The sequence below is a fragment of the Microcaecilia unicolor genome, chromosome 2 (genome assembly GCF_901765095.1).
Source record: "Microcaecilia unicolor chromosome 2, aMicUni1.1, whole genome shotgun sequence".
NCBI lineage: Eukaryota > Metazoa > Chordata > Amphibia > Gymnophiona > Siphonopidae > Microcaecilia > Microcaecilia unicolor.
Genome location: NC_044032.1, coordinates 290088416 through 290115178, shown reverse-complemented (window position 1 = coordinate 290115178; position 26763 = coordinate 290088416). Strand labels below are relative to the sequence as shown.

General features: G+C 45.7%; 1 protein-coding gene across 1 annotated transcript in view; it reads right to left on the bottom strand.

Moving 5' to 3' along the window:
• The window catches only part of PHF8 (PHD finger protein 8), a 289339-nt gene extending 267163 nt beyond the window's left edge, over positions 1-22176 (bottom strand). Inside the window, exon 1 of the mRNA XM_030194272.1 lies at positions 22078-22176. The gene's annotated coding sequence lies outside the window, so the exon portion shown is untranslated. The remainder of the gene's footprint in view (positions 1-22077) is intronic.
• Positions 22177-26763: the final 4587 nt, after the last annotated feature.

The following is a 26763-nucleotide window of genomic DNA, read 5'->3' as shown; positions in this document are numbered from 1 at the left end:
AAGAGTCCTGGTGTGGATTCTGCCTGGCATTCTACATCTTCTAGAAGACTTTTTAGCAGGCCTGCACCTTCCCACCTGCTCAAGTTGCATGGGACTCACAGTTGGACAAAAAAAGCATAAAGAATGCAACTCCTAGGGGAAGTGGGAGAGTACGTGAGAATACTAGTCCTGTTATCCTCGGAGAAAGTCTGCTACAGGTGAGTAACTTCACTTTCTCCGAGGACAGGCAGAACAGAGCATTCTCATATGTGGAAATCCCTAACTACCATACTTGCCAAAACCAAAGTACAGACAATAGGAATTTACAATGGCAAGGCCAACCAGAAGCAATAACCTAAGAACAAAAAACAGCCCTGTTGTGAAGGTGCAGCCTAGAACAGAAAAGAATGGGCCCTGTCTGACCAAATCAGCTGTTGTGTTGGGTACTCTGCTCAAGACATGTGTGGACTGAAGCCCATGCTGTAGCTCTGCAAATCTTTTCAATGGAGGCTGACCACAAGTGAGCTACCAACACAGCCATGGCTCTGACATTATGAGCTGTGACATGACACTCCAGAGTCAGCCCAGCCTGGGCATAAATGAAAGAGATGCTGCCTGCCAGCCAATTATATATGGTATGTTTACCAATGGCTGCCCCCAACCTGCTTGGATCAAAAGAAACAGAAAAGCTGGGTGGACTATCTACTGGCTTTAGTCCACTCTAGATTAGAGACCTGCACAGGAATGGGGTTTGCGGGGTTCCCGCGGGGATGGAAGCAGTTCTGTGGGGTTCCCACGGGGATGGAAGCAGTTCTGTGGGGATGGAAGCAGTTCTGCGGGGTTCCTGAGAGGAAACAGTTCTTGCAGGATTCCCATGGGGATGGAAACAATTCCTGTGGGGTTCCCATGGAAGTGTAATCTGCACCTGCGCCAGCCTCTCATCTACTGAGTACCAAGTTCTTTGAGTGCTGTCTCCTCCTCCCCTTTTCATTAAGGAGGTGGTAGAGACAAAAATGATGACAGAATTCAAAAAAGTGTGGGATGTACACAGAGGATCTCTAATTAGAGAATGAAAGTTATGAAAAAAAAACCTAACCTTAAATGGCTGCATGTGTGTGGATGTGACAAGTGATGCTTAGATGGCGACTCTGGCTGTGATGAACTAGGGCCGATACCGGGCAGACTTGTATGGTCTGTGTCTCATATATGGCAATCTGGTTTAGAATGGGCTGAAAAGGGCTTACACAGCAACTTCAGTGGCTGGAACATGAGGACAGTGCTGTACAAACTTTTACGGTCTGTGTCCCACAAACGAGAAGACAAATAGACTAGAGTGGGCTATGACGGCAACTCCATAAGTTTGAACATAAGGATAGGGCCAGATAGACTTCTATGGTCTATGTCCCAGAAACACCAAAAAAGACCATAATCAAGTATATATCACACTCGTTGATGCAGGACGTGTCCTGGATGATTTAGCACCCTTGCATCTTAAAACTACTTATAAGCGCAAATCTACCCCATGGTTTACTCCCGAGCTAAATGTACTGAAAACGCAGAACCGAAAACTTGAACGCGCTTGGCACAAACTATGAAATGAGAGCACACTGAACACATGGAAAATAAGTCACCGCAAATACAAATATGCTATTAAGCGAGCCAAACGCTCATACTTTACAACCAAACTTAAATCTGCAGGCAGAGATGCAAAACATATCCAACAACCCTTGAATACTTTCCTTGATACCAACAAGATTACTGCTTCTCAAGCTGACCTTCCTTCTGCTGACAATCTGGCAAAATATTTCAATGAGAAAATCCAATTGCTGAGACATTCATTGCCTTGTTGCAGCACTGCCATCGACACATTCCTTAATGGTCTAGAATCACCACCTGACCAATGCCCGGCTGATCGGTCCTGGACAATCTTTACTACTTTAACAGTAGACAATGTAGCAAGAGTAGTTAACAAGTTTTCAAAAAAGCACTGTGGTCTCGATGTATGCCCTAGCTACCTGTTGAGATCCGCACCTGCTTGCTTCATTGCTGACCTAACATCTTATTTAAATTTCACGCTCAAGAATGGTTTCTTCCCACCAGTACATGGAAGCATTCTTCTCACACCCATTCCTAAGGACCCAAAACTAAAAGCTGAAGTCATCTCAAATTATCGCCCAGTGGTGTCTATCCCATTGCTCATCAAAACAATGGAAAGTGTGGTCAACAGTCAATTAACTGATTATTTGAATAACTTCTGCATCCTGCATAGCTCACAATCGGGTTTCCGTTCACAGTACAGTACAGAAACAGTATTAGTTACCCTCCTGGCGAACTTTAAACAATTAATATCTACAGGGAACTAAGTGTTACTTCTTCAATTTGATATGTCCAGTGCGTTTGACATGGTGGATCATAATCTCCTCCTTCACCTGTTGGATACATTTGGAATAGCTGGCAACGTGTTTAATTGGATTAAGGGCTTTCTGTCAATGAGAACGTACCGTGTCAAAGCCAAACCTATCATCTCTGCACTGTGGAAAGCTTATTGTGGAGTACCTCAGGGTTCACCCCTTTCCCCTACTCTTTTCAACATCATGCTGATTCTTCTTGTGAAAACCTTATCCGCACTTGGTCTCAACCCATTCATCTATGCAGACGATGTGACCATCTATATCCCTTTCAAATCCACACTAACTGAAATCTCTGACACAATAGCTGCTAGTTTTTCCATCATGGATTCTTGGGCTACAGCGTTTCAGTTCAAACTCAATAAAGAGAAAACGTAGTGTCTAATCCTTTCGTCTCAGCATAATAAGGTTATCCCAACTTCACTCATCACAAAGGATTACACTCTTCCAATCTCAAAAAGCCTGAAAATCCTTGGTGTCTTGTTGGATAATCACTTGCTACTGGACAGCCAAGCTAAACTCATCACAACAAGAATGTTCCACTCCATGTGGAGAGTAAGGCGTCTCAGGCAATTCCTCACAAGGGAGCTCTTCCGTACCCTTACTCACTGGTTGGTCTTATCGCATATTGACTACTGCAGTGGAATTTATGCTGGTTGCTGAAATTTCATTCTGAAAAAGCTCCAGACTGTTCAGAACACAGCTGCAAGGCTTTGATCATGCCTAGCCTCTTCGTTTTAACCTACACTGGCTCCCCATTATAGACCGTATTACCTTCAAAATATGCTCATTGACTCACAAGATAATATATGGGGAAGCCCCGCTTACGTTAGATTTAATTGATCTGCCATCCAGAAATTCTTCAATAACTGCTCGATCCTACCTTAATCTACACTATCCAAGCTGCAAGTCAGTTAAATATAAACTGCTTTTTTCATCATCTTTCTCCTACGCCAGCCCAAAGTCCTGGAATGTTCTACAAAAGGCATCTAAAGGAGATTGACGATCACCAGCTATTCAAGAAATCTTTAAAAACATTTTTCCTCGATAAAGCCCATCCTACCAATTAACGCTTAATCCCCACCTACCTCAATTTGTCTATACCCATTTACTACTCCAACCTATTCAAGCATCCTTGTATAATCCTCCTGTACTTTCCCGTCTTCCTGACTTGTCATGTCATGACCCTCATTGCATTGTAACCTTTTGTAACATTGTAAGCCACATTGTGCTCGCTCTAGTGGGAAAATGTGGGGTATAAATGTACCACAAATAAACAAATAAATAAATAATGAGTGTGACTATTGGGCAGACTGGATGGACTGCTCAGTTCTTTATTTGCCGTCACTTACTATGTTACTATTAATCCTCCTTGCTGCCAGGTTGATGCACAGACCTCAGCTCTGACACAGGCATGAGCATCAGATGCCACCTGACCTACTGGCACGTGCATGTAGTGACTTCTCGGCACACAATGCCAGTGAATCAAAGACAAATCTTACATGTGCGCACCAGAGTGTTCCAAGTTCCAACTTCCGTTCCATCCTTGCCTGCAGTGCTGTGGCTCAAATCTACAAAGAGACAAAGAGCTGACTGGAATTTTCTTTTATAGACCATTAAATTCTTGCAGGAATGGGTGGGGACGGATGGGGATGGATAAGATTTCTGTCCCCAAGCAACGCCCTACTCTATAAAAAAGGTTAAGGCTCACTTGTAGTCCAAGGTGTGCAATGCGCTTTCACCGGGAACTCAGACAACTATATTAGAAAGGAATTTAGGATGTGTGCAGAGAAGTACACTGTTATGTTGGGTTTTCGTGCAAGGTGGATTAGCTACTAATGCCTGCAGCTCACCAACTCTGCGAGCTGAAGTTATCAACATGAAAAATAAGACCTTCCAGGTCAGGTACTTCAGATGACAGGAAGCAAGTGGCTCAAAGGGAACTTTCATCAGCTGGGTGAGGATGACGTTGAGGTCCCATGACACAGTTAGAGGTTTGACAGGAAGCTTTGACAATAGCCCCTAAGCCACACATTTCCTCTCAGGTCTTCTCTCCCTCCTCCTCCCGGCGTAAGCAGCACGGTATCGGGCTAAACATCCCCGATGTCTTTTAGGAGGAGGCAAGAGGACCCTCCCTGCAACGCAACCCCCTTCTGTGGCTTAGCCAAAGCTCCCGCTTTCTTGAAGCAAAAGGCCTTGTACATGGCCATAAAGTCCGAGGGGAAATCCACCCCCGAAGGTCCCGGCAAGGCCAGTCCACTCCGCAGGGAAATGGAAGAAGCATCCAGTTCAAACCTCGGGAGCAGATCGGGCCTGGGTACGCAACACAAGTTGGTGGTAGTTTCTGCTGAAATCGGAGCTGCCACCGTTACCTGCTCTGCTGCCCCAGTCGGCCCCACTAGCAAGAATTGGCAATGTCACAGCCCCTGCTTCAACACATGCTGAATCAGCTAGTTCCTGAATGGCACAGAAAGAACAGTGTGCCCTGCTGTATTCATGCTCTGATGTTGGCAAACCGCACAGCGTTTCAGGTACTGCAAGGTCAGCTCCCCCAGTGCCCATGGGAACTTCGGGAAACCCCTCCAAGCAACTCAACTACTGAATGTGGAAACAATGCTGGAACCGTGTAAGGCAGGTTGCAAGAAGGCCAAGCTCATTCTAAAGAAAGACTTCCTTTTAGCGCTATTATTTTTTTTTTCCAGCTCCTCTGTTAATTTAGCAAGTGACTAAGCCAGATCCCTCAGGTTCTCCAGGCTGTCTGTCAAAGACAAAGCAGGACAGCCGAGACCCACAGCATCAGGGTACCCCAAACAAGGTCCCAGGAGATGGAAGGGAAGGAGGGACCTAGCCACCCAGGTGTTAACATCAATAGAGTGAAAGAGACCCCCAGGGGCTTAACTCCAGTCTAGCAGCCAGAGGGAACTAACTCAGAGAATTAAAAAAAAAATGTGTTTCTCTCTTTTCCATGACCACTAAAGCAAAAAAAAAAAAAAAAAAAAAATCGGCTCCACAGAAACCAAACCTAACCCTCCCCCTCTCCCCAGGGCCCACAGCAAACGGGACTGCACAGAGTTACCACTACTACCATCTGATGAGACTGAGAACAGACTGGCTTCCTGAGGACTGCTATTTTGACTTTTGAGGCTCTCCACACAGCTCTTCATGCATTCCTCATCACTCGCCTGGATTATTGTAATTCTGTCTATGTGGGTCGCCCACTCTCACAGAATAAAAGACTACAAACCTTACAAAATTGTGCTGCACGTTTCTTATTTATGGCTAAGAAATTTGATATCACACCTCTTTTTTTCACTTGCATTGGTTACCCATAAAATACTGGATTCCATTTAAGATACTTTCTCTCGCTCATAAAGCCTATCACACAGGGATTCCTTCATGTTTCTCAGCCCTTACTATCCCTTACACTCTTGCCCGCAATCTATAATCTTTAGATGCTAATTGATTGTTCCTTCCTGGACCCAATGTTTTCATGAATCTATGGATCAATCTGCCTTCTCATATTTGGCCCCAAAGTTTTAGAATGACCTTCCACCTTCCCTTCGTGGAGAACTTGCCTTTCCTAAATTTAAGTCCTTACTTACATAGTAACATAGTAGATGACGGCAGAAAAAGACATGCACGGTTCATCCAGTCTGCCCAAGAAGATAAATTCATGTGTGCTACTTTTTTATTTGTACTGTCCTCTTCAGGGCACAGACCGTATAAGTCTGGCAAGCACTATCCCCGCCTCCCACCACTAGCTCTGGCACAGACTGTATAAGTCTGCCCAGCACTATCCACGCCTCCCAACTACCAGTCCCGCCTCCCACCACCAGCTCTGGCACAGACCGTATATGTCTGCCCAGCACTATCCCTGCCTCCCACCACTGGCTCTGGCACAGACCGTATAAGTCTGCCCAGCACTATCCCCGCCTCCAACCACCAGCCCTGGCACAGACCGTATAAGTATGCCCAGCACTAGCCCCGCCTCCCACCAGCTCTGCCACCCATTCTAGGCTAAGCTCCTGAGGATCCCTTCCTTCTGCACAAGATTCCTTTATGTTTATCCCAAGCATGTTTGAATTTTGTTACCGTTTTCATCTCCACCACCTCCCGCGGGAGGGCATTTCAAGCATCCACCACCCTTCTCCGTGAAAAAATACTTCCTGACATTCTTCTTGAGTCTGCCCCCCTTCGATCTCATTTCATGCCCTCTCATTCTACCGCCTTCCCATCTCTGGAAAAGGTTCGTTTGCGGATTAAAACCTTTCAAATATTTGAACGTCTGTATCATATCACCCCTGTTTCTCCTTTCCTCCAGGGTATACATGCACCGCTTCAATTCTTTTTACATCCTTAGCAAGATACGGCCTCCAAAACTGAACACAATACTCCAGGTGGGGCCTCACCAACGACTTGTACAGGGGCATCAACACCTCTTTTCTTCTGCTGGTCAAAACTCTCTCTATACAGCCTAGTAACCTTCTAGCTACGGCCACCACCTTGTCGCACTGTTTCATCGCCTTCAGATCCTCAGATACTATCACCCCAAGATCCCTCTCCCCATCAGTACCTAGCAGACTCTCACCGCCTAACACATACGCCTCTCTTGAATTTCTACTCCCTAAGTGCATCACTTTGTATTTCTTCGCATTGAATTTTAATTGCCAAACCTTAGACCATTCTTCTAGCTTTTTCAGATCCTTTTTCATGTTTTCCACTCCCTCTGGGGTGTCCACTGTGTTACAAATCTTAGTATCATCCGCAAATAGGCAAACTTTACCTTCTAACCCTTCGGCAATGTCACTCACAAATATATTGAACAGAATTGGCCCCAGCACCGATCCCTGAGGCACTCCACTACTCACCTTTCCCTCCTCCGAGCGAACTCCATTCACCACCACCCTCTGGCGCCTGTCCGTCAACCAGTTCCTAATCCAGTTCACCACTTTGGGTCCTATCTTCAGCCCATCCAGTTTATTTAAGAGCCTCCTGTGGGGAACCGTGTCAAAAGCCTTGCTGAAATCTAAGTAGATTACGTCTATAGCACGTCCACGGTTCAGTTCTCCGGTCACCCAATCAAAGAATTCAATGAGATTCGTTTGGCACGATTTCCCTTTGGAAAACCCATTTTGTCTCGGATCTTGCAACTCATTTTCTTCCAGGAAATTCACTATCCTTTCCTTCAGCAACGCTTCCATTACTTTTCCAATAATCGAAGTGAGGCTTACCGGCCTGTAGTTTCCAGCTTCTTCCCTATCTCCACTTTTGTGAAGAGGGACCACCTCCGCCGTTCTCCAATTCCTCGGAACCTCTCCCATTTCTAAGGATTTATTAATCAAATCTTTAAGAGGACCCGCCAGAACCTCTCTGAGCTCCCTCAATATCCTGGGGTGGATCCCATCCGGTCCCATGGCTATATCCACTCCATTCTCAAATGAACTTTTGCCAGTCCATCGTGGTCCTTCTCCCGGATTTTCTTCAGTAAAAACAGAACAAAAGTATCTATTTAGCAAATTTGCCTTTTCTTCATCATTATCTACATAGCGGTTTGCAGTATCTTTTAGTCTCACAATTCCCTTTTTAGTCATTCTTCTTTCACTAATATACCTGAAGAAATTTTTACCACCCCTCCTTACCTTTCTAGCCAATGTTCTTCCACTTGCACTTTTGCCAGAAGTACCTCTCTCTTGGCTTCTTTCAGTTTCCTCCGGTATTCCTCCCCGTGTTCCTTGAGTTTTTCTGTATTTCTGGAACGCCAACTCTTTAGCCTTTATTTTCTCAGCCACTTGCTTGGAGAACCATATCGTTTTCCTTTTTCTCTTGCTTTTATTTACTTTCCTTACATAAAGGTTTGTGGCCCTATTTATAGCTTCTTTCAGCCTGGACCACTGTCCTTCCACTTCTCGTACATCCTCCCAGCCCATCAGCTCCTTCCTTAGGTATTCCCCCATTTTACTAAAGTCAGCATGCTTGAAATCCAGGACTTTGAAAACATTTTTTTGCCAGCAGGCCTGGCAAGCTACTTTTATTTAAGGAGTGGTCTTATTTTATTGGGATCTACTACCTGGAAACACACTGCGTTAAGTTCTTGGCTATGTCTCAATTCTCTGGTTGTGTGCTCCTGTCCTGTTCAAAAATGGAGTTCTGTCCTTTCCAATACTTGTTTTATTTTAAATTGAATTGTACGCTGCCTAGACATAGGCTTACCTGAAGCTCAGTTGTCTCAGTCTCCATCTGAATGCATAACTATCTGTTGCAGTCTAGAGGGATGCTATGGAACAGTGATTTCCTCTCTAGGTGGAGAGTCAATCTAGGACCTCAAAATGCTCTAAACAAGGTTCCTCTTCCATCTCTAATTTGAAAGTTCTTGTTTGATCCATTTCATGGATAAAGCTGGAGGAGACATACTTCTTTCAGGTGGCGGAGAAGGATCAGATGGGATGCCTTAGGACTCCTCAGCTGAGAGGTCCTGTGGGTCCTGATCCGTCTCCCGGAAGAGGTTCGAGTCTGACTCTTAGGTAGTACGTGAAAGAGTGTGTGTTGACTACAGCATTGGCTCTGCATGGAAGAACATCGAGGCAGATCAGTCTCCGATGCTTGAGAAAATTTCTCTGCAGATGTCGACGCATGTGTTGGTCCGGTTTGTGGTGCCCCCAACAGTCGATATCAAGCCAGTATAAGGGACCTCTCCTGTGACTCTCTCTCTGATGCATCTATGGGCTGGGTTAAAGCTGGAGCAAGCACCCTGTAAGCCTAAACAGACCTCGTATGCAGTAGCCCTTGTTTGAGCATTGCTCGGATTTCCTCCTGTAGAGTAGGCATCTGTGCCTGAGTTAAAGCCTGTGTAGGTGTAGGAGTCAAGGATCTCAGAGGCATTTGTTGAGAAATAAGTTGTAGAAAAGGAGCGCGGTCACTGCGGCATGCATGCTTCCCATACAATGAAGATGTTGATGCGGGGGGGGGGGGGGGGGGTGTTGGCAGAATGCCTGGAGGGAGAACGATGGTGATACTTCTTAGGTTTTTTATGCTGCAGGTCCCCCAGTAACCATGGCACCAACAAGAAGGATGTAGAGTCCTTATGCGGTCTGAAGTCCAATGTTGGACATTCTCGATGTTGCGTCGGTGCACCCAATGTCAATGCCGACACAGTTGCGCATCTATTGCCAAATCCCCTGCCATACTCGATACTGATGCAGAACCGAAAAGATTTTCACACTGGACTTTGCAAGCTTTAAGTGTCTCCTTTTGCATATGCAAAGGCCACACTGTATGCTCAAGACCCAAGCGCTGAAAATACAAGTTATGGGATCGGTGCCTGAAATGGTCCTATTGCATCAAATACACTTTTTAAAGCCATTTGGCACCCTCGTTGACATGGAGGGAAAAACAGCCGATGCAAGGTCAAAAGGCTCCATGACCTGGGATGCTTGAGTAGTTCTCTATCCGGAAATAGTGGATGCTTCCGGCCAAAAGGAGTCAGAGGCCAAAAAAAGAAAAATGAAAAATAATTTGTAAAATCAATAAATTGAACAAAGAAAAATATGAGAAAGCATAAAGTCTGACATGCTGAGGAGAAATTAGAAACACAACCTCTCTGCTCTGCGGAAAACGACAGACAGCTGGACCCGAGCTCAAGCATTGGCAGGAAGGCACCAGCACATGGGTGATGGGAGACACTGTCTCAAAGTTTTAAAGTGACAGTGCACTATGACAGTGTCCACACCGGGCTCCATGGATGATGTCACCCATATGTGAGAATATCATGCCTGCCTGTCCTTGGAAAACCCTAGATTCACATGTAATATTTTACATTAGCCTCATCAATTTCTCTTCTCTTTTAATAGCTATATGTGACTATCTCTGGGAAAGTTGACTAAAGTCACCCGAAACAAACAAAATAAGGTTTTAATTAATTCTGTTTGTACTGTTGCATTACAAATCATTTGTTCCAACCCCATCCTTTCATGTGAAAAATTTTAAAAAGTTACCAGTTGAAACACGTAACTTTTGCAAACTGTTTAAGGGCCCATGACATGAAAAATTAGCCATGTTCAACATTTTAGATCTGCTACTTTAGTTACCTTTCCTCAGAGACGATCACATATGTTCCTCACATTTTACATCATGTTGCAAATCAATTTTTCCAATGTTGCAAATTAAGTATAATATTCACTGAAGGCAGACTACAGAATTCCAGTAGAGTCAATTTCAAGAGATTCAACAGTTAAGAAGTTTTCCTTACATTACCTTACAAGCTTAAATTCAACACAGGACAGGCTTTATTACCAGCCACCATAACAGAACAATTAGTTCCAGTATATTGATAGCAAACGTAAAATGGGAAAATTAGGTTCTTACCATGATAATTTTCTTTCCTTTAGTCATAGCAGATGAAGCCATTACGTATGGATTGTGTCCATCAACCAGCAGGGGGAGATAGAGAGCACTCAACTTTTCACAGTGCCTCATGGCCAGCTAGCTCCACTGCCTCTTCAGTATTTGAAGCTTCCAAAGCAGTATAGCAAACCGCAATGGGAATAACATGAACTTTCCTCACAACGAACGATGGCCCCTTAACAAGGGCATAAGCTCAACAAAAGGAGGGAATGAACTCATCCTCCTGGAGGAAATAATCTCATCCTCCACTTTGTATAAACGGAGGGAATACTTGCATCCTCCCAAAACATGAACTGGAGGGAATGAACTCATCCTCCTATAACTGTAACAAGAATCCTGGACTGTTTTCCGACTCCTCAAGGAAGGAATATAATTTCAGGAAACAAGAACAGCACCTAAAATCAGAATCACTGCAATACAGACAATCATACAGGGAGGGCTCATGGTTTCATCTGCTATGACTAAAGGAAAGAAAATTATCATGGTAAGAACCTAATTTTCCCTTCCTTGTCATCAAGCAGATGAAGCCATTACGTATGGGATGTAACAAAGCAATCCCTAAATAGGGTGAGAACAAGCCACACCACGCGCTAGCACCTGTGCTCCAAAACGCGCATCCCTCCTGGCAGCCACATCCAGCCTGTAATGTCGGGCGAAAGAGAGCTTAGAAGCCCATGTTGCAGCACTGCAAATCTCATGAAGAGATAGTGCTCCAGTTTCCGCCCAGGAAGAGGAAATCGCTCTTGTGGAATGTGCCTTAAAGGCTTCAGGCGGAGCCCGGCCAGACAGCAGATATGCTGAAAAACTAGCTTCTTTGAGCCAACGGGCAATAGTGGCTTTAGACGTTGAAGACCCTCTGCGAGGACCTGCAAACAGCACAAAAAGATGATCAGAGGTCCTGAAAGAATTTGTAATTTGCAGATACTGCAACAGAGTCCTGCGCACATCCAAAAGGTGCAACTGCCCAAATGAATCTGGAAACTCCTCCTCAATAGAGGAGGGAAGAAAAACAGGCTGGTTTAGGTGAAACGCTGAAACCACCTTAGGCATGAAGGAAGGCACGGTCCGAACCGTGACCCGACTCTGAGAATTGCAGAAAAGGGTCTCTACAGGACAGCGCCTGGAGCTCTGACACCCGTCTCGCCGAGGTAATGGCCACTAAAAAGACGGCCTTCGGTGTCAAATCTTTCTCTGAAGCACGCCGAAGCGGTTCAAAGGGAGCCCCCTGAAGGGCCTTCAATACTAACCCCAGGTTCCAAGCTGGACAAGGTGCCCGCACGGGAGGACGGAGTCGAAGCACCCCTCTAAGAAACCGTGCCACATCTGGATGAGCAGCTAAGGACACGCCTTCAACCTTGCCACGCAGGGAGGCCAATGCTGCCACTTGCACCCGCAAGGAATTATAGGCCAAGCCTTTGTGTAAACCATCCTGCTAAAAATCCAGAATCAGCGAGACAGGAGCCCGCAACGGAGAACGCGCTCTTGAAACACACCAGACTTCAAACTGGCGCCAAATCCTGGCATAAGCCATGGAAGTGTAACGCTTATGGGCCTGCAGGAGAGTGGAAATTACCTTATTTGAGTAGCCTTTATCTCTCAATTGCGCCCTCTCAATCGCCATGCCATAAGACCAAAGCGGCAGGCGTCCTCCATGGCCACCGGACCCTGTGACAACAGGTGCGGAACCAGAGGTAACGGAAAGGGAGCCTCCAACAGCATCTGTCGGAGGTCCGCATACCAAGGCCTCCTGGGCCAATCCGGGGCGATGAGCACCACTTCTCCTGGATGCAGCCGAATCCGCAGGAGCACTCGTCTTATCAAGGGCCACGGAGGGAAGACATACAGCAAGCCCAGGGGCCAGGGTTGAGCCAAGGCATCCAACCCGGCAGAGCGAGGATCCCTCTTGTCTGCTGAAGAAGCACGGGACTTTGGCATTGGAACTGGTCGCCATAAGATCCATCACTGGCTTGCCCCATTTGGCACATATCTGCAGGAATTCCAGATTGCCCCAATTTGACTGCCCATATCGTATTGACTACTCACTTGTCCTTTAGATTGTAAGCTCTTTGAGCAGGGCCTGTCCTTTTATGTTAAATTGTACAGCGCTGCGTAACCCTAGTAGCGCTTTAGAAATGTTAAGTAGTAGTAGTAGTAATACATCGTCTGCTAGTTCCCACTCCGCTGGATCGATCTGATGCCTGCTTAGATAGTCGGCTTGCACGTTGCTCTGACCTGCAATGTGAGCTGCTGACAGGGACTGTAGATGCAGCTCGGCCCAGTGGCAAATTTGTTCAGCCTGCGCGGCTAGAGCTCTGCACTGAGTGCCGCCTTGTCGATTTATGTAGGCCACTGCTGTCGTGTTGTCCCACATCACTCGGACAGCCAATCCTTCCAGGGTCACTTGAAAGGCCAGAAGAGCCAGAAACACCGCTTTCAATTCCAGGCGGTTGATAGACCACTCCGACTCGTCGGGCGTCCACAGACCCTGGGCATGCTTCCCCTGGCAATGTGCGCCCCAGCCCTTCAGACTGGCATCTGTCACCACTAGGCACCAATCGGGGAGTGCCAGCGGCATTCCCCGCCGCAACATGCTGTCCGAGAGCCACCACTCCATACTGAGGCGGGCTGCAGGGAGCCAAGGAAGTCTGCACTGATAATCCTGAGATACTGGAGACCACCGTTGAAGTAGAGAATACTGTAGAGGTCTCAAGTGCGCTCTCGCCCATGGCACCACTTCCAAGGTGGCCAACATCGATCCCAACAGCTGGACAATGTCCCAAGCTCGCGGGTGGGGCATCCTCAGGAGCAGACAGACCTGATTCTGAAGCTTGCACTGCCTTTGCTCGGGAACAAACACATAGCCCGAGGCTGTGTCGAACCTGGCCCCCAAATATTCTAGAGATTGCGAGGGGGTCAGGTAACTTTTGGCCATATTGACGACCCAGCCCAGAGATTGAAGGACTGAAACCACTCTGGCTGTAGCTAGATGACTCTTTTTTTTCTGAGTCTGCTCTGATGAGCCAGTCGTCTAGGTACGGGTGAACCCGGATACCCTCTCGCCTGAGAAAGGCAGCTACTACCACCATTACCTTGCAGAAGGTTCGGGGAGCTGTGGCGAGGCTAAAAGGCAAGGCCCGAAACTGGAAATGTTTTCCCAACACCGCAAACCGCAGAAACTTCTGGTGCGGGGGCCAAATTGGTATGTGCAAGTAAGCTTCTTTCAGGTCCAGAGACGTGAGAAACTCTCCTGGCTGTACCGCCGCAATGACGGAACGCAGGGTTTCCATGTGAAAATGCCGCACTCTTAAGGACTTGTTTAGCTCTTTTAAGTCCAGGATTGGGCGAAAAGATCCGCCTTTTTGTGGCACCACAAAGTAAATGGAGTAGCGGCCTAAACCTTGTTCGGCGGGAGGCACCGTGGTCACAGCCCCTATCTGGCATAGACTGTGCAAAGTCTCCTCTACTGCCGCTCGTTTGGCGGCAGAACTGCATCGGGACGCCACAAACACGTCTCTCACCGGGGCATCGAATTCTATTCAGTATCCGTCTCTGATCAGGTCCAAGACCCACTGATCTGCGGAGATTTTGGCCCACTCCTCGAAAAAGAGGGAAAGTCTTCCTCCAATGACAGGAAAAGAGGAGGGGGCCGGCGCACCATCATTGAGAGGGTTGCCCCTGAACTCCAGGCCTTGAACCGGCAGCTGTGGAACGAGCGAAAGGAGTTTCTCTGCTGAAAGCAGGCACGCGAAGTGAACCCAGCAGCACGCCCCGGGCGGTACCTTCTAGCTTCACGGAAGCGAGGTCTGTAAGAGGAGCAGACCGCCTGACCCTTAGAGGAAGGCTTCGGCCTATCTTTGGGCAAGCGCTGAGGTTTGGAATCCCCCAGGCCTTTAACAATGTTTTCCAGCTCCTCACCAAACAGGAGAAGGCCTTGAAAGGGCAACTTCACCAACCTTTGCTTAGAGACCATGTCCGCCGCCCAATGTCGTAGCCAAAGAGTGCGGCGAGCCGCCACTGCTACAGCCATTTGTTTAGCCGAAGCTCTGACCATATCATAAAGGGCGTCAGCCAAAAAAGACAAGGCCGACTCCATCTGCGGAGCCACTACAGATAAGGTCTCCGCTCCATCACCGGGCTGTTCCACTGCCTGGTGTAACCAAGTCAGGCAGGCTCTAGCAGCATAACAACTGCATGCAGACGCCCGAACAGTGAGATCTGCCAAATCAAAGGACCGCTTCAGAGCTGAATCAAGCCTGCGGTCTTGAATATCCTTCAGGGCAACACCTCCTTCAACAGGGAGGGTAGTTCTCTTTGTCACAGCCGTGACCAGGGCATCCACTTTAGGCATTGCAATGCGAGCCAAATGTTCCTTACTCAGAGGGTATAATTGCCCCATAGCCGTGGCAACCTTCAAAGGTCCCTTGGGGTCAGCCCATTGAGCCGAAATAAGCTCTTGGATGGAGTCATGCAAAGGAAAGGCTCGAGCAGGCTTTCTGGTACTAGCCATCCTTGGAATAACAGAGGAGGCTGTGCCACTCCCAGGATCTTCAATCGAGAGGGCTTGTAAGGCATCTGAAATAAGCGCTGGCAGCTCCTCGCGGTGCAAAATCCTCACCGCAGACGGATCAAGCTCCTGTGGCAATTCTGCACCCGACTCTGGCTCCTCAGCCCAAGAAGTTTTGCCAGACCCCTCAGAATCCTCATAGCCCGTCCACGGGGGGGGGGGGGGGGGGGGGGGGAGCCACACTCAGAAGGGGGATTAGCCCTTCTGCGTTTATCAGGAGGATAAGAAACAGGCAAAGCCAACTCCAAAAGGCCAGGATTAACCGGGGGGGGGGGGGGGGGCAGGCAGAGGCGCCGAAGAGCACTTTTAAGCATGTACGCCCTATGCAGCATTAAAACAAAATCAGGGGAGAAAACCGCTCCCTGACCGCCCGGATCCTGACCAGGGCTATCAGCTCTATTATTAGCCTCACTCAGAGGACCCCCCCCCCCCCCCCCCCCCCGGATTCAGGGCTCTCCATCGCAACAGAGGCCGTGCCATGTGGAAAATCCAAAATGGCGTCCGCTGCCAGCTCAGAGCGCAAAAGATTGCCACTCGCCATGCTCGGGCCGGCTCTACCGTCTGTACAGCACGAATTACAGAGCCCCGCTGCTGATTTGCGCTTGCCACATTTAGAACAACGCTTTACAGTCTCCGCAGCCATCACCGAAAACGGCGGTAAAATTCAAAAATGTCCCGATCGCGGGCCCACCCCGGAGTCAGAAAACACTCTTACCTCACTAGACCGAGTATCACAGCTCCAGTCCTGCAGAAGAATCTAAAAAAAAAAAAAAAAAACCTCTTTTCCAAGATCGCTGCGCTAAAGCGCGACGCGACTTTAATTTTTTTTTTTTTAATGCTGTGAGGAAAGCAGAGGCAAAAGAGGTAAATAAAAACACTCCAGAGGCTCAGATAAGTGGGAAAGGCAGGGAAAGGCAAACCAATGTGCCTGCATCCACTGAGTGGGAAAGGAAAGGGAAAAGCAAGCTAATATGTCCACATCCACGGAGGCATGGGTAAGGCAGGGAAAGGGCTGACCTATGTGCCTTCAAAGTGAAGCTGCTATAGCCTCTAACACCCCGGTTAACAACTGGCAAGCCAGGAGCCACCCCCAGACAGATATCTGATGGAGCTCGAAGAAGCTGCAGCCACCCTGCTTGGGGAGATAGAGAATACTGAAGAGGCAGTGGAGCTAGCTGGCCATGAGGCACTATGAAAAGTTGAGTGCTCTCTATCTCCCCCTGCTGGTTGATGGACACAACCCATACGTAATGGCTTCATCTGCTTGATGACAAGGAAGAATTAGGCTTTTATATACTAAGCTGAGTATTCATGTCTTGCTTAAAGGTAGGGTAGTACCTGTAATTTCAATTAGAAGGGACAAAAATATGTCCCTTTTCCTATGGCTTTTTACCTAATGTACTAAGCACTTGGTGAGGAGACTGATGCAAGAGATGAGATTTAAAGAAATTAGGGTAGATAAGTGAGAAAGTAAGCTGGCACTACTTGCAGATTATCTGATGGTATTTCGTAAACTAGGAGAAGTTGATAGCTCTGGATGTTACTAAACAGGTACAGAAGTACTGGTAAGGCCCCTTCCCCTTGCAAGTGGCAAAAGGATCCCTGAGATACGGGCATTATGCTCCCGGGTAACTTAACAGATAATAGCTTAAATGTTGGGCTCTTGAAAAGAGCTATGGAGGTGAAAATAGCAAGGTGGTGTGCATTGCCTCTTTTGTTGTGGGGAAGGATGCATCTGATTAAGATGGTTGCGCTATGTTCTTTGGAGTCTCCTGCTTGTGTTGAAGCAGAGGACCTTCTTGTGTTGGGAAGGAGCAGTGAGAAGGTTTTTGTGGGAAGGGTGTAAAGGATCCAGTGGAATAAAGGACCTTCTGGTAGAAAGTAGTTAAATACTATAAAACAAAATGGCTAAAAAATAAAAATAAAAAAAATTCTGAGCAGTGAGGGTTACTACTACTTATTTCTATAGCATTACTAGATCTCCGCAGCGCTGTACACTTGAACATGAAGAGACAGTCCCTGCTCAACAGAGTTTACAATCTAATTAGGACAGACAAACAGGATAAATAAAGGATAAGGGAATTACTATGGTGGGAAAGAGAAAACATGGGTACTGAACAAGTGAATAATGGTTAGGCGTTAAAAGCAGCATCAAAAAGGTGGGCATTTAGCCTAGATTTGAAGATGGCCACAGATGAAGCTTGATATACCGGTTCAAGAAGTCTATTCCAGGCATATGGCGCAGCAAGATAAAAGGAATGGAGTCAGGATTTAGCAGTGGAGAAGAGTGCAGATGAGAGATTTACCCAGTGAATGGAGTTCCTGGGGAGGAGTGTAGGGAAAGATAAGAATGGAGAGGTACTGAGGAGCTGCAGAGTGAATGCACTTGTAAGTCAATAACAGGAGTTTGAATTGTATGTGGAAACGGATAGGGAGCCAATGAAATGACAAGGAGAGGGCTAATATGAGCATAGCGACAGTTGCAGAATATGTCATGCAGATGAATTTTTAACAGACTGAAGGGGAAAGAGATGGTTTAGTGGGAGACCTGTGAGAAGCAAGTTGCAATAGTTTAAGCAAGAGGTGATAAAGAGTGTGGATAAGGATTCTGGTAGTATGCTCAGAAAGGGAAGGATGAATTTTGGTGATATTATAGAGAAAGAAATGCCAGCTCTTAGGAGTCTGTTGAATATGTGCAGAGGGGTCGAATATGACCACAAGGTTATGAACTGAGACAAGGAGGATAAGCGTGTTATCCACAGACAGAGAATGGGGGAACAGGAGAGGTTGGTTTAGGGGGAAAGATAAGAAAGCCCAGTCTTGGTCATGTTTAGATTCAGATGGCGGTGAGACATCCAGACAGTAATGTCAGACAGGCAGGCTGATATTTTGGCCTGGATTCCAGCTGAAATTTCTGGTGTGGAGAGGTAGATCTAGGAGTCATCAGCAAAACCATGGGATGAGATCAGAGTACCAAGAGAAGAACACTGCCCCTCACCCTTAAAGATAGTCCCTCAGGTAGTCTGAGCCTCCTTAAACCACTAGTCCCACCCAGGAAGGGAGACCGGAGGGGTGGAGCAGAAAGAACAGGAACCACGAAGTATAAAAGGCAGAGTGGAGTTAAGCAGGCTTAGGGAAGAAAGAACTGAAGCCCTACCATATCCTTTACAATATATGTCTAACTACTTTGGCCTGGCTTACATCAGGCTTGTTTGAAACCCAGAGAGTGAGAGAGCAGAAACTTACAGACTGTTTGGGACGTGGCAATCACAAGCTACAGACTGTTTTGGGCCCTGTCAGCCAAGGCCCGCTAAGACTAATCTCTGAAGAAAAGAGACTTTACCTTTATTCCTGGGCCTGTGAAGCAACAGGCCTCAGACTGAAGTTTAATAAAGCACTTATTTCATGTTTACAACCGGCAAAGAGACAGTAGATTGTATTAAAAAATATTTTTCCCAATCATCTGAGTAATCTATCAGACCTCCTTCCCTTAAGTAATGATTGCGCTCCATGTGCAGAACAAGTGGGACTTTAACAAAATCAAGAAACCTCAACTCCTCTTAGAAGCTCAACCTAGTTCAAACAGAAATACAAGCTTTAATAACAAACACATCAGCAGATAGACATTGGTCTGATTTTTTTCCCTTTCTACATCAAGATATAGATCTGTTAAAATTTATTTTGTCTGATATTTACCATCCATTTTTTAATGGGTAAAGCTACCCCAAATTTTAAGTTTTATCAGTTTACATGTTATCACAAGGCATATTCTCCAAAACATCAAGTGAAATCATTTATTCCTATATTAAAAAAACAAAGACCTAGATTTTAGTGAGATCACAAATAAAGACCAGTAGAGTGCATGCCTTTTTTTTTGTTGTTATAAGACGGCCTACTAGCAAAACAGTTAGAGGACTATTGGAATGCTTTTGATATTTTTGTGCAGTAACTATAGTACTGAAACAGTAGTTGCTTCTCTGATTTCTGAAGTTAGGTTGTTAATGTCTATGGGGAAACGGTCAATTCTTTTGCAGTGTGATTTATCCAGTGCTTTACCTTGTAGCCCATTCTATTTTATTACCTATTTTAAGTGAGATTAGAATCCCTGGAAATATATGGAATTGGTTCAGTGGTTTTCTGTCTCACCAGTTTTAGAGTGAAGATGTCTAGTAAATTATCAAAGGTTTGGAAATTGCATTGTGACGTGCCTCGGGGCTCTCAATCTCCAATTTTGTTTAATTTGCTGGTGTTCTACTCTGGAACTTTAATGGAAAATGTAGGGTTTAAAGTTTATATTTATGTTGACTATATCTCAGTTTTGATTCCCGTTCACACTCCTTTGGAAGAAGAGATTCTGTTAATTCAAAATGCTTTGAATTAGTTGAACGTTGGACCACACCTCTCACTTTCACTAATTAAAGAGAAAACCAAATATTTAATATTTGGGACACAGTCACATTCAGAAATCTATTGAAATTAGTAATTGGTCATGATAGTTACACATTAGAACCACATATAAAAGTTCTTGGAGTTCTCTTAGATTGTGAATTAGCCCCAAATACTTTAAGCATACATTTTTAACATTGTGGAAACAAAAAAATAAGAAAATTATTTGCAACCAGAATTATTCAGATTGGTAGTGCAATCTTTGTTGTAATCTCAGCTTGATTAGTAATATAATACACTTACAGGAACATAAAAAATATATACTTCAGAAGCTACAGATAAAAAGTGTAGCAGCCCAATTAATATTCCCCTCTTTTGGTACAGTTGCATTGGCTACTGATTGAAGCTAGGATTGTATGTAAACAATTTATGATAGCTTTCAAAATCTTTCAACTAGGTCTGTACCGAATATTCATATTTGATTCGGCCCAAATAGCGTCCCATTATATTATTTGTATTCAGCTGAATAGTGATTTAAATTCGAATAACCCAGGCCTCTACTGTGCTAAATCCTACTGAAGTAAACACTTGATCTCTGATTTCACATTGACTCTTTTATTATTTGCTATGTTAAAGCTCAATGCCCATTACTCATATTCAGTATTCACATTCCGCCGAATATTTTACATTATTCGTATTCGGCTGAATAGTAAAATATGCTATTTTACTATTCAGCTTTACTTTCAATGCAAAGCTCCACACTAAATTTCTAATTTATTGCTTCTTCCTCAAAATTCAACCACTCGAGTGACGTGGAATAAACTGGATTTAAACTGTCCAAACCCTATGGGTATTGGATCTAAAAGATTTATTCTACCTTTTTCATACTAAGCTCCAAAAATATGGAATTCTTTACTACTCTAAGAAGGCTGTTAAAACATTATTGTTCCAAAAGTAATTACTGACTAAATTCTGATTAATCATACGCTGTTATCTCCTAGTATGCCTAGTTATTTGTAATCTACATAGAACTCTCTAAAGTAGATATGGAATATAAATACTGTAATTCAATAGAATGCAACAAGCAGTACTAGTATGGGGCTGCTGAACCTCAAGCTCTATAATGTTTGTTGCCTGCTAAGGTATGTTCAGGAATAAATGTTCCCTCAGTATTTCTGTGGATATCCCAGCAGAAGGAGCAGTTAGTACAGCCATACTTGCTTTGCGTTGTACAGTGCACTTCCATGTCCATTTCAGGATGGGTGTCAAAGCTTGATGTGTTTAGTATGTTGGGCCTGAATATGGATGCATAAAAATTGGGCCTTTTCCATAAGGTTCCAGTTTAATTAGGCTTCTATGGGAAGCAGGATTTTGCTCCATGGAACAGTCCCTGGGTGATCTGAGAGAGGAGCAAGATTTAGAAACAGGGGGTTGGGCACAGTGGTTAAGGTCTTTGCCTCTTCGCATGGGGGAGTTTTAACTTGAGACACAAAGAACTCTGGTAAGCTGCAGCTGTGACATCATGTAACCTCCAAGACAGGGAAGGGGGAACACTGGCCAATAGGCAAAGGGTTTTTTAAACTGGGGTAATGAAGAGACATAGATGGAGATTTCCAAATGGGGACCATCTCTTGGGTTATACAAAAATCTAATTAGGGATTGCTCTAGGGGCCACAGTTCAAAAACGAAACCAGGAACCGAGTACATATATAGATATAAAAAATTTACTTGTGTGTTTGGAATACCAAAAGTTGTGGAAACCGTGGTCTAGAAAAAGAAGAATTTTAAAATCATGCCAAATATCTATTCTCTTCTTACTCCCACTATCCATGATGTATTGTAAGCCACATTGAGCCTGCAAAGAGGTGGGAAAGTGTGGGATACAAATGCAATAAATAAATAAATAATGCACAGAATTTATATGCATCCAACGTGAGCACATACAACAGCTGCGTATCCTAAGTGTACACAAAGAGAAGGCACATACGTTCATTTTATCTGGGAATGTCTAAAATGCGGGCTCCTTGAGACAGGGTGTTGAACTATTTGGGTGGCATCTTGAAAACGTAACCCTGAGACATTCCTGTTGAATATGCACGATAAGCAGACATAATATTGGTACAGAAATCTTGTCTGCTGGTGAAACCGAGAGATATCAAGTCACATACATGTGACTGTCCCCACACGAGTCACGACAAGCACTTCTCTTCGTATTCGACCGGGGACCGGACCTCTCCTCCCGCCGCCCGCAATCTACCATCTTTCCCACCATACCCCTCTCCTCCCTATCTCAGGTCTAGCACCTATCCTTTATTCCCAAACTTCCCAACCCCGTCCCACCTTCCAACTCGTATTTGAGATCGCTCGTGACCAGCCCCGCAGTTTTCCTTCTCCGGTGTCCCGCCACATTTAACGCAATGTCTTTCCCTCGGCCGCGTCTCGCCAGCCGGAAACCGGAAATCTAATGATTCGACCTACCGGAAACAGGAAGTCGCATCAGTAGGGGAGGGACGCAAAGAGATTAGATTGAGAACAGGAGATAGCATGATGTCAAAATGTTGAAGCCACTTAGGCTGATCTTTGTTTCTCCATCCCTGCGCAGCCGTCGTGCTGCGTACACTTAAAGCAAACTAACCTAGGACCTACTACATTTACGTTGTCGTTCTTTATTGTTGGTAGCATTTTTATTTAATCTCACTTATATTTTGAAACATGCCAGCTTTGCGGCATATGGGTGTACACAGAGGAAGTAATAACGGAATAACTTTTCATAGGTAGAGTAGTAATTTGTTATAAAATGTAATCAGTGAGTCATTTGGAGGGGCTGGTTATAAGGACTCACTAGCACGTAACATAGTAGATGACGGCAGAAAAAGACCTGCACGGTCCACCCAGTCTGCCCAACAAGATAAACTCACATGTGCCATTTTTTGTGTATACCTTACTTTGATTTGTACCTGTCTTTTTCAGGGCACAGACCGTATAAGTCTGCCCAGCACTATCCCCACCTCCCAACCACCAGCCCTGCCTCCCACCACCGGCTAAGCTTCTGGGGATCCCTTCCTTCTGAGGAGGATTCCTTTATGTTTATCCCACGCATGTTTGAATTCCATTACCGTTTTCCTCTCCACCACCTCCGTCCCGCGGGAGGGCATTCCAAGCATCCATTCTCCGTGAATGCTTGGAATGCCCTCCCGCGGGATGGAGGAGTAGCAGTTCTGATGCGGGATACAATGAAACTACGCAGAATTGCCATCCCCCAGCTAAATGAATCAGAATCTCTTTTAATCCAGCTAGAAAAGGAGAAACCAATTTGGCTGCTCATGGTATATCGAGCACCTCGTAACACATTATCTGTGCAAGAACTCCTTAACTGATTACACAAGTGACCCTGAATTACCCTAGGATGGTGATCATGGGAGGTTTCAATCTACATACTGAAAATAGCACAGGATACTTAGCGCAGCTTAGTAAAAGTGTAGGGGGCAAAACTTGCACTGCCACTGAACTTGCAAAACTTTACTTGCACTGTTTACTCTATTTGGAATTTTGTGGACTTTTGCACTAGCAGGATTTTCTATTTGGACTTTGCATTCACACTTGCACCTTTGCTTTGTACCAAAACCTCGGCTTTTCTATAATGAGCCTAGACGAAAACCTAAAACTGTATAGTTTGAACCTTTACTAGTAATATCTATTGGTTAACCAGCAGCTAGATAACAATTTGTAGTAGTCAGCAATTTAGGTTTGTAAGGAAGGCAGCTGGCTCTGCCAGTGCAGTCTCGTGATCCATGCATAGAGGCTGTATTGTGTGAATGTGCTGGAAAACTGCAATAAGTTACATTTCTTGCAAAGTAACAATTTCTATGAAAGCTATGAAACTGACGTATCTTTTCTCTGTGAGAACTACAGAACTACTAATGTATTGCACATGAGCATGTACTGCGCATGCGTATGTGTGATGTATGGTGTGTTTTATGCGCATGACCACTAATCTGTATAAGAACGAGTGTCAGGTGATGCTCGTGGCGCAGTATCCTGAGTCTGAACTTAGTACTGTGACAGCTAGCTAATAAAAGTTGCCTTGCTTTGGAAGTCAGCGTCTCGGCCTCCTGATTTACATGCTAATTAGCCCTGTTACATTGGCGAGCCAGCCAGGAGGCGGGGCCGAGGACGAGGAAATTTCCTCCCCTCCCTGTTAGTGGCACGGCTGGGCCGGGACTGGCGATTCCCTCCAGCTGACTGGAAAGTGCGCACCGCTGAGTTCAGCGTCTGGCTGCTGTGAGAGAATTGCTCAGAGCTGGGTGGCCTGCATAAGGGTGCGCGATCCTGGGCAAGACAACTTTTTGGGTCTCCGGAGACGTTTGAACCCCGCACCTGAATCAGGCGAGTATACTCTCTGGGAATCAGCAGCCGACCAAGTAAGGGTCGAAGGGGGGCTTGATCATCCCCCTCACCAGTGTCAAGTAGGGATGAGGTCCTGAAACCCACTAGGCTCTGGGCAGAGACGGGAGGGCGAGCTTCCGGTCTGTATGAAAGTTGAGTGATTGGCCCTGCGGTTTCAAGCCGGGCGACCGCGTCTTGGCCAGTGCGAGTGGTGAACCTTCTGTGTCTGGTAGAGCTGGACCCCTTACCCCTCTGCCATCCCTTTCCCTTCTTGTCTGTATACTATCCTTTGGCACCGTCGTACGGGATGGGCGGCGGTGGGTCTACACCTCTGGATTTAATGACTGAGCACTTTAGTGAAGTGTTCGACCAGAAACACTGTTCCAGGGCAGGGATGATACAACATTGTCAGTTTATGTGGCCTGGGCTGGGACGATCTGTTAATTGGCCACCAGAGGGCACTTTTGCATATGAAAAGGTTGCAGCTGTTCAAAACATTATAATAGTAGACGGTAATCCTGGCTGTCCTGAGGATATTCCGTATATAGAAGGGTGGGCGGATGTGGTGCGAAACTCGCCGATATGGGCCCAAAGGAAAGTAGAGAAAGCAGCCCTAATGGTGGTAGCCCAAAGAAAAAGTCAGAGACCTAAATTTAAACCAAAATCCCAGTCCTTGCCTGCGGTAGTTGAGGGTGTGGCTGAGGGCCGCTACGAAGTTAAGCCTATTCGTTCAAAGAAAGCAGTCCCTGTTTTAGAGAAACCCGAGGAGGAGGATCCCATGTCTAGCCAGGCCCCGCCCCCTTATACCCCGATAGATCCAGATCTTGCTGAACTAAGAAGGGAGGATGTTGAGCCAGGACCCCAGGAAGAGAATTCAGGTAGTCAGCCTACACCTGATCAAGCGGAGCCCCGGGTAGATCAGAAGACCTCTAGGAAAAGTCAGAGAGTCCTCAAGGAACCCACTCGTTACCCGGCCACGAGTCCAGTTGCACCACCTGCTGATCGCCGGATTACAGCTGATTTATATCCCATTAGAGAAGCCATGGTACAATTACCAAATCCTGAGAATCCAGACCATCCGATTGAGTCAGTAGTCTATAACCATGTCCCCTTCTCGAGTTCAGATCTCCTGAATTGGAAGAATCATGGGCCCACATATGAACAGAAACCAGAACAACTTATCGAACTAGTAGAGGGAATAATATTTAGCCACAATCCGACCTGGTCCGATTTGAGACAACTGAGCTCCCATATATTAACTACTGAAGAACGCCGTCAGCTGCAACAGAACATGGAAGAGGCAGTTCGGCAGGCGCATCCAAATGAACCAGATTTAGCCAATCGCGTTGCTGCCTTGGTACCCATCATCCAACCTGAATGGAATCATCGGACTCCAGCAGGCCGAGAGTCCTTGCGTCAATATCAACAGGCCTATCTGGGAGCCCTGAAGAAAGAGAAGCGTAAGATCACCAATATGGGAAAGATTCATGACATAATTTATTATTTATTTATTTATTTATTGCATTTGTATCCCACATTTTCCCACCTTTTTGCGGGTTCAGTGTGGCTTACAATAGGAGTTAAATGTTGGAAATACAATTTGTTACATATTGGTTATGGATTATATCTTGCCTAGTTATGCGAAACAATCAAGTGTCGTTGAGAGTGTAACAATGGAGCACAAACAGTGAAACATTGGAAGGAAACAATGGGAGCTTAGAGGGCGATAGGGGGCATAAAGACATATAATATATATCTTTCTGTGATTGAAGGCATGCATGATGTGATATTACGAGAATGAGAGTTCCGAGGTGAATGTGTGTTGCATTCGTGGATAGTAGGTGTGGTCTTTATGTGTTTTGAATCTTTCCATAAATCTTTTCGAAAAGATGAGTCTTCAGTGATCTGCGGAAGGAAGCTTGCTCGTTGATTGTTCTTAGGTTGCGTGGCAGTGTATTCCAATATTGCATGCTCATGTGAGAAAAGGTTGATGCATGTAGCGTTTTGTATTTCACGCCTTTGCAGTTGGGGAAGTGGAGGTTTAGGAAGGTTCGGGATGATCTTTTGGCGTTTCTGGGTGGTAGGTCTATTAACTCAGACATGTAGGCTGGGGCTTCGCCGTGGATGATTTTGTGGACTAATGTGCACACTTTAAAAGTGATGCGCTCCTTTAGTGGAAGCCAGTGTAGTTTCTCTCGTAATGGTTTTGCACTCTCATATTTTGGCTTTCCAAAGATGAGTCTGGCTGCCATATTCTGGGCTGTTTGAAGTTTTCTCAGTGTTTGTTCTTTGCAACCTGCGTATAGTGAGTTGCAGTAATCCAGATGGCTGAGTACGAGGGATTGTACTAGGCTTCGAAAGACGGGTCTTGGGAAGTATGGTCTTATCCTTTTAAGTTTCCACATGCTGTAGAACATCTTTTTAGTTGTGTTGTTAGCATGAGTATCGAGCGTTAGGTGGCGGTCGATAGTGACTCCAAGGATCTTTAGCGTTTCTGCGATTTGAAGGTTCAGGTTTGGTGTGTTTATAGCTGTGAATTCTTTTGTGTTGTATTGGGAGGTGAGTATTAGGCATTGAGTTTTTTCTGCGTTTAGTTTCAGACGGAATGCATCTGCCCATGTGTTCATGATGTGTAGACTT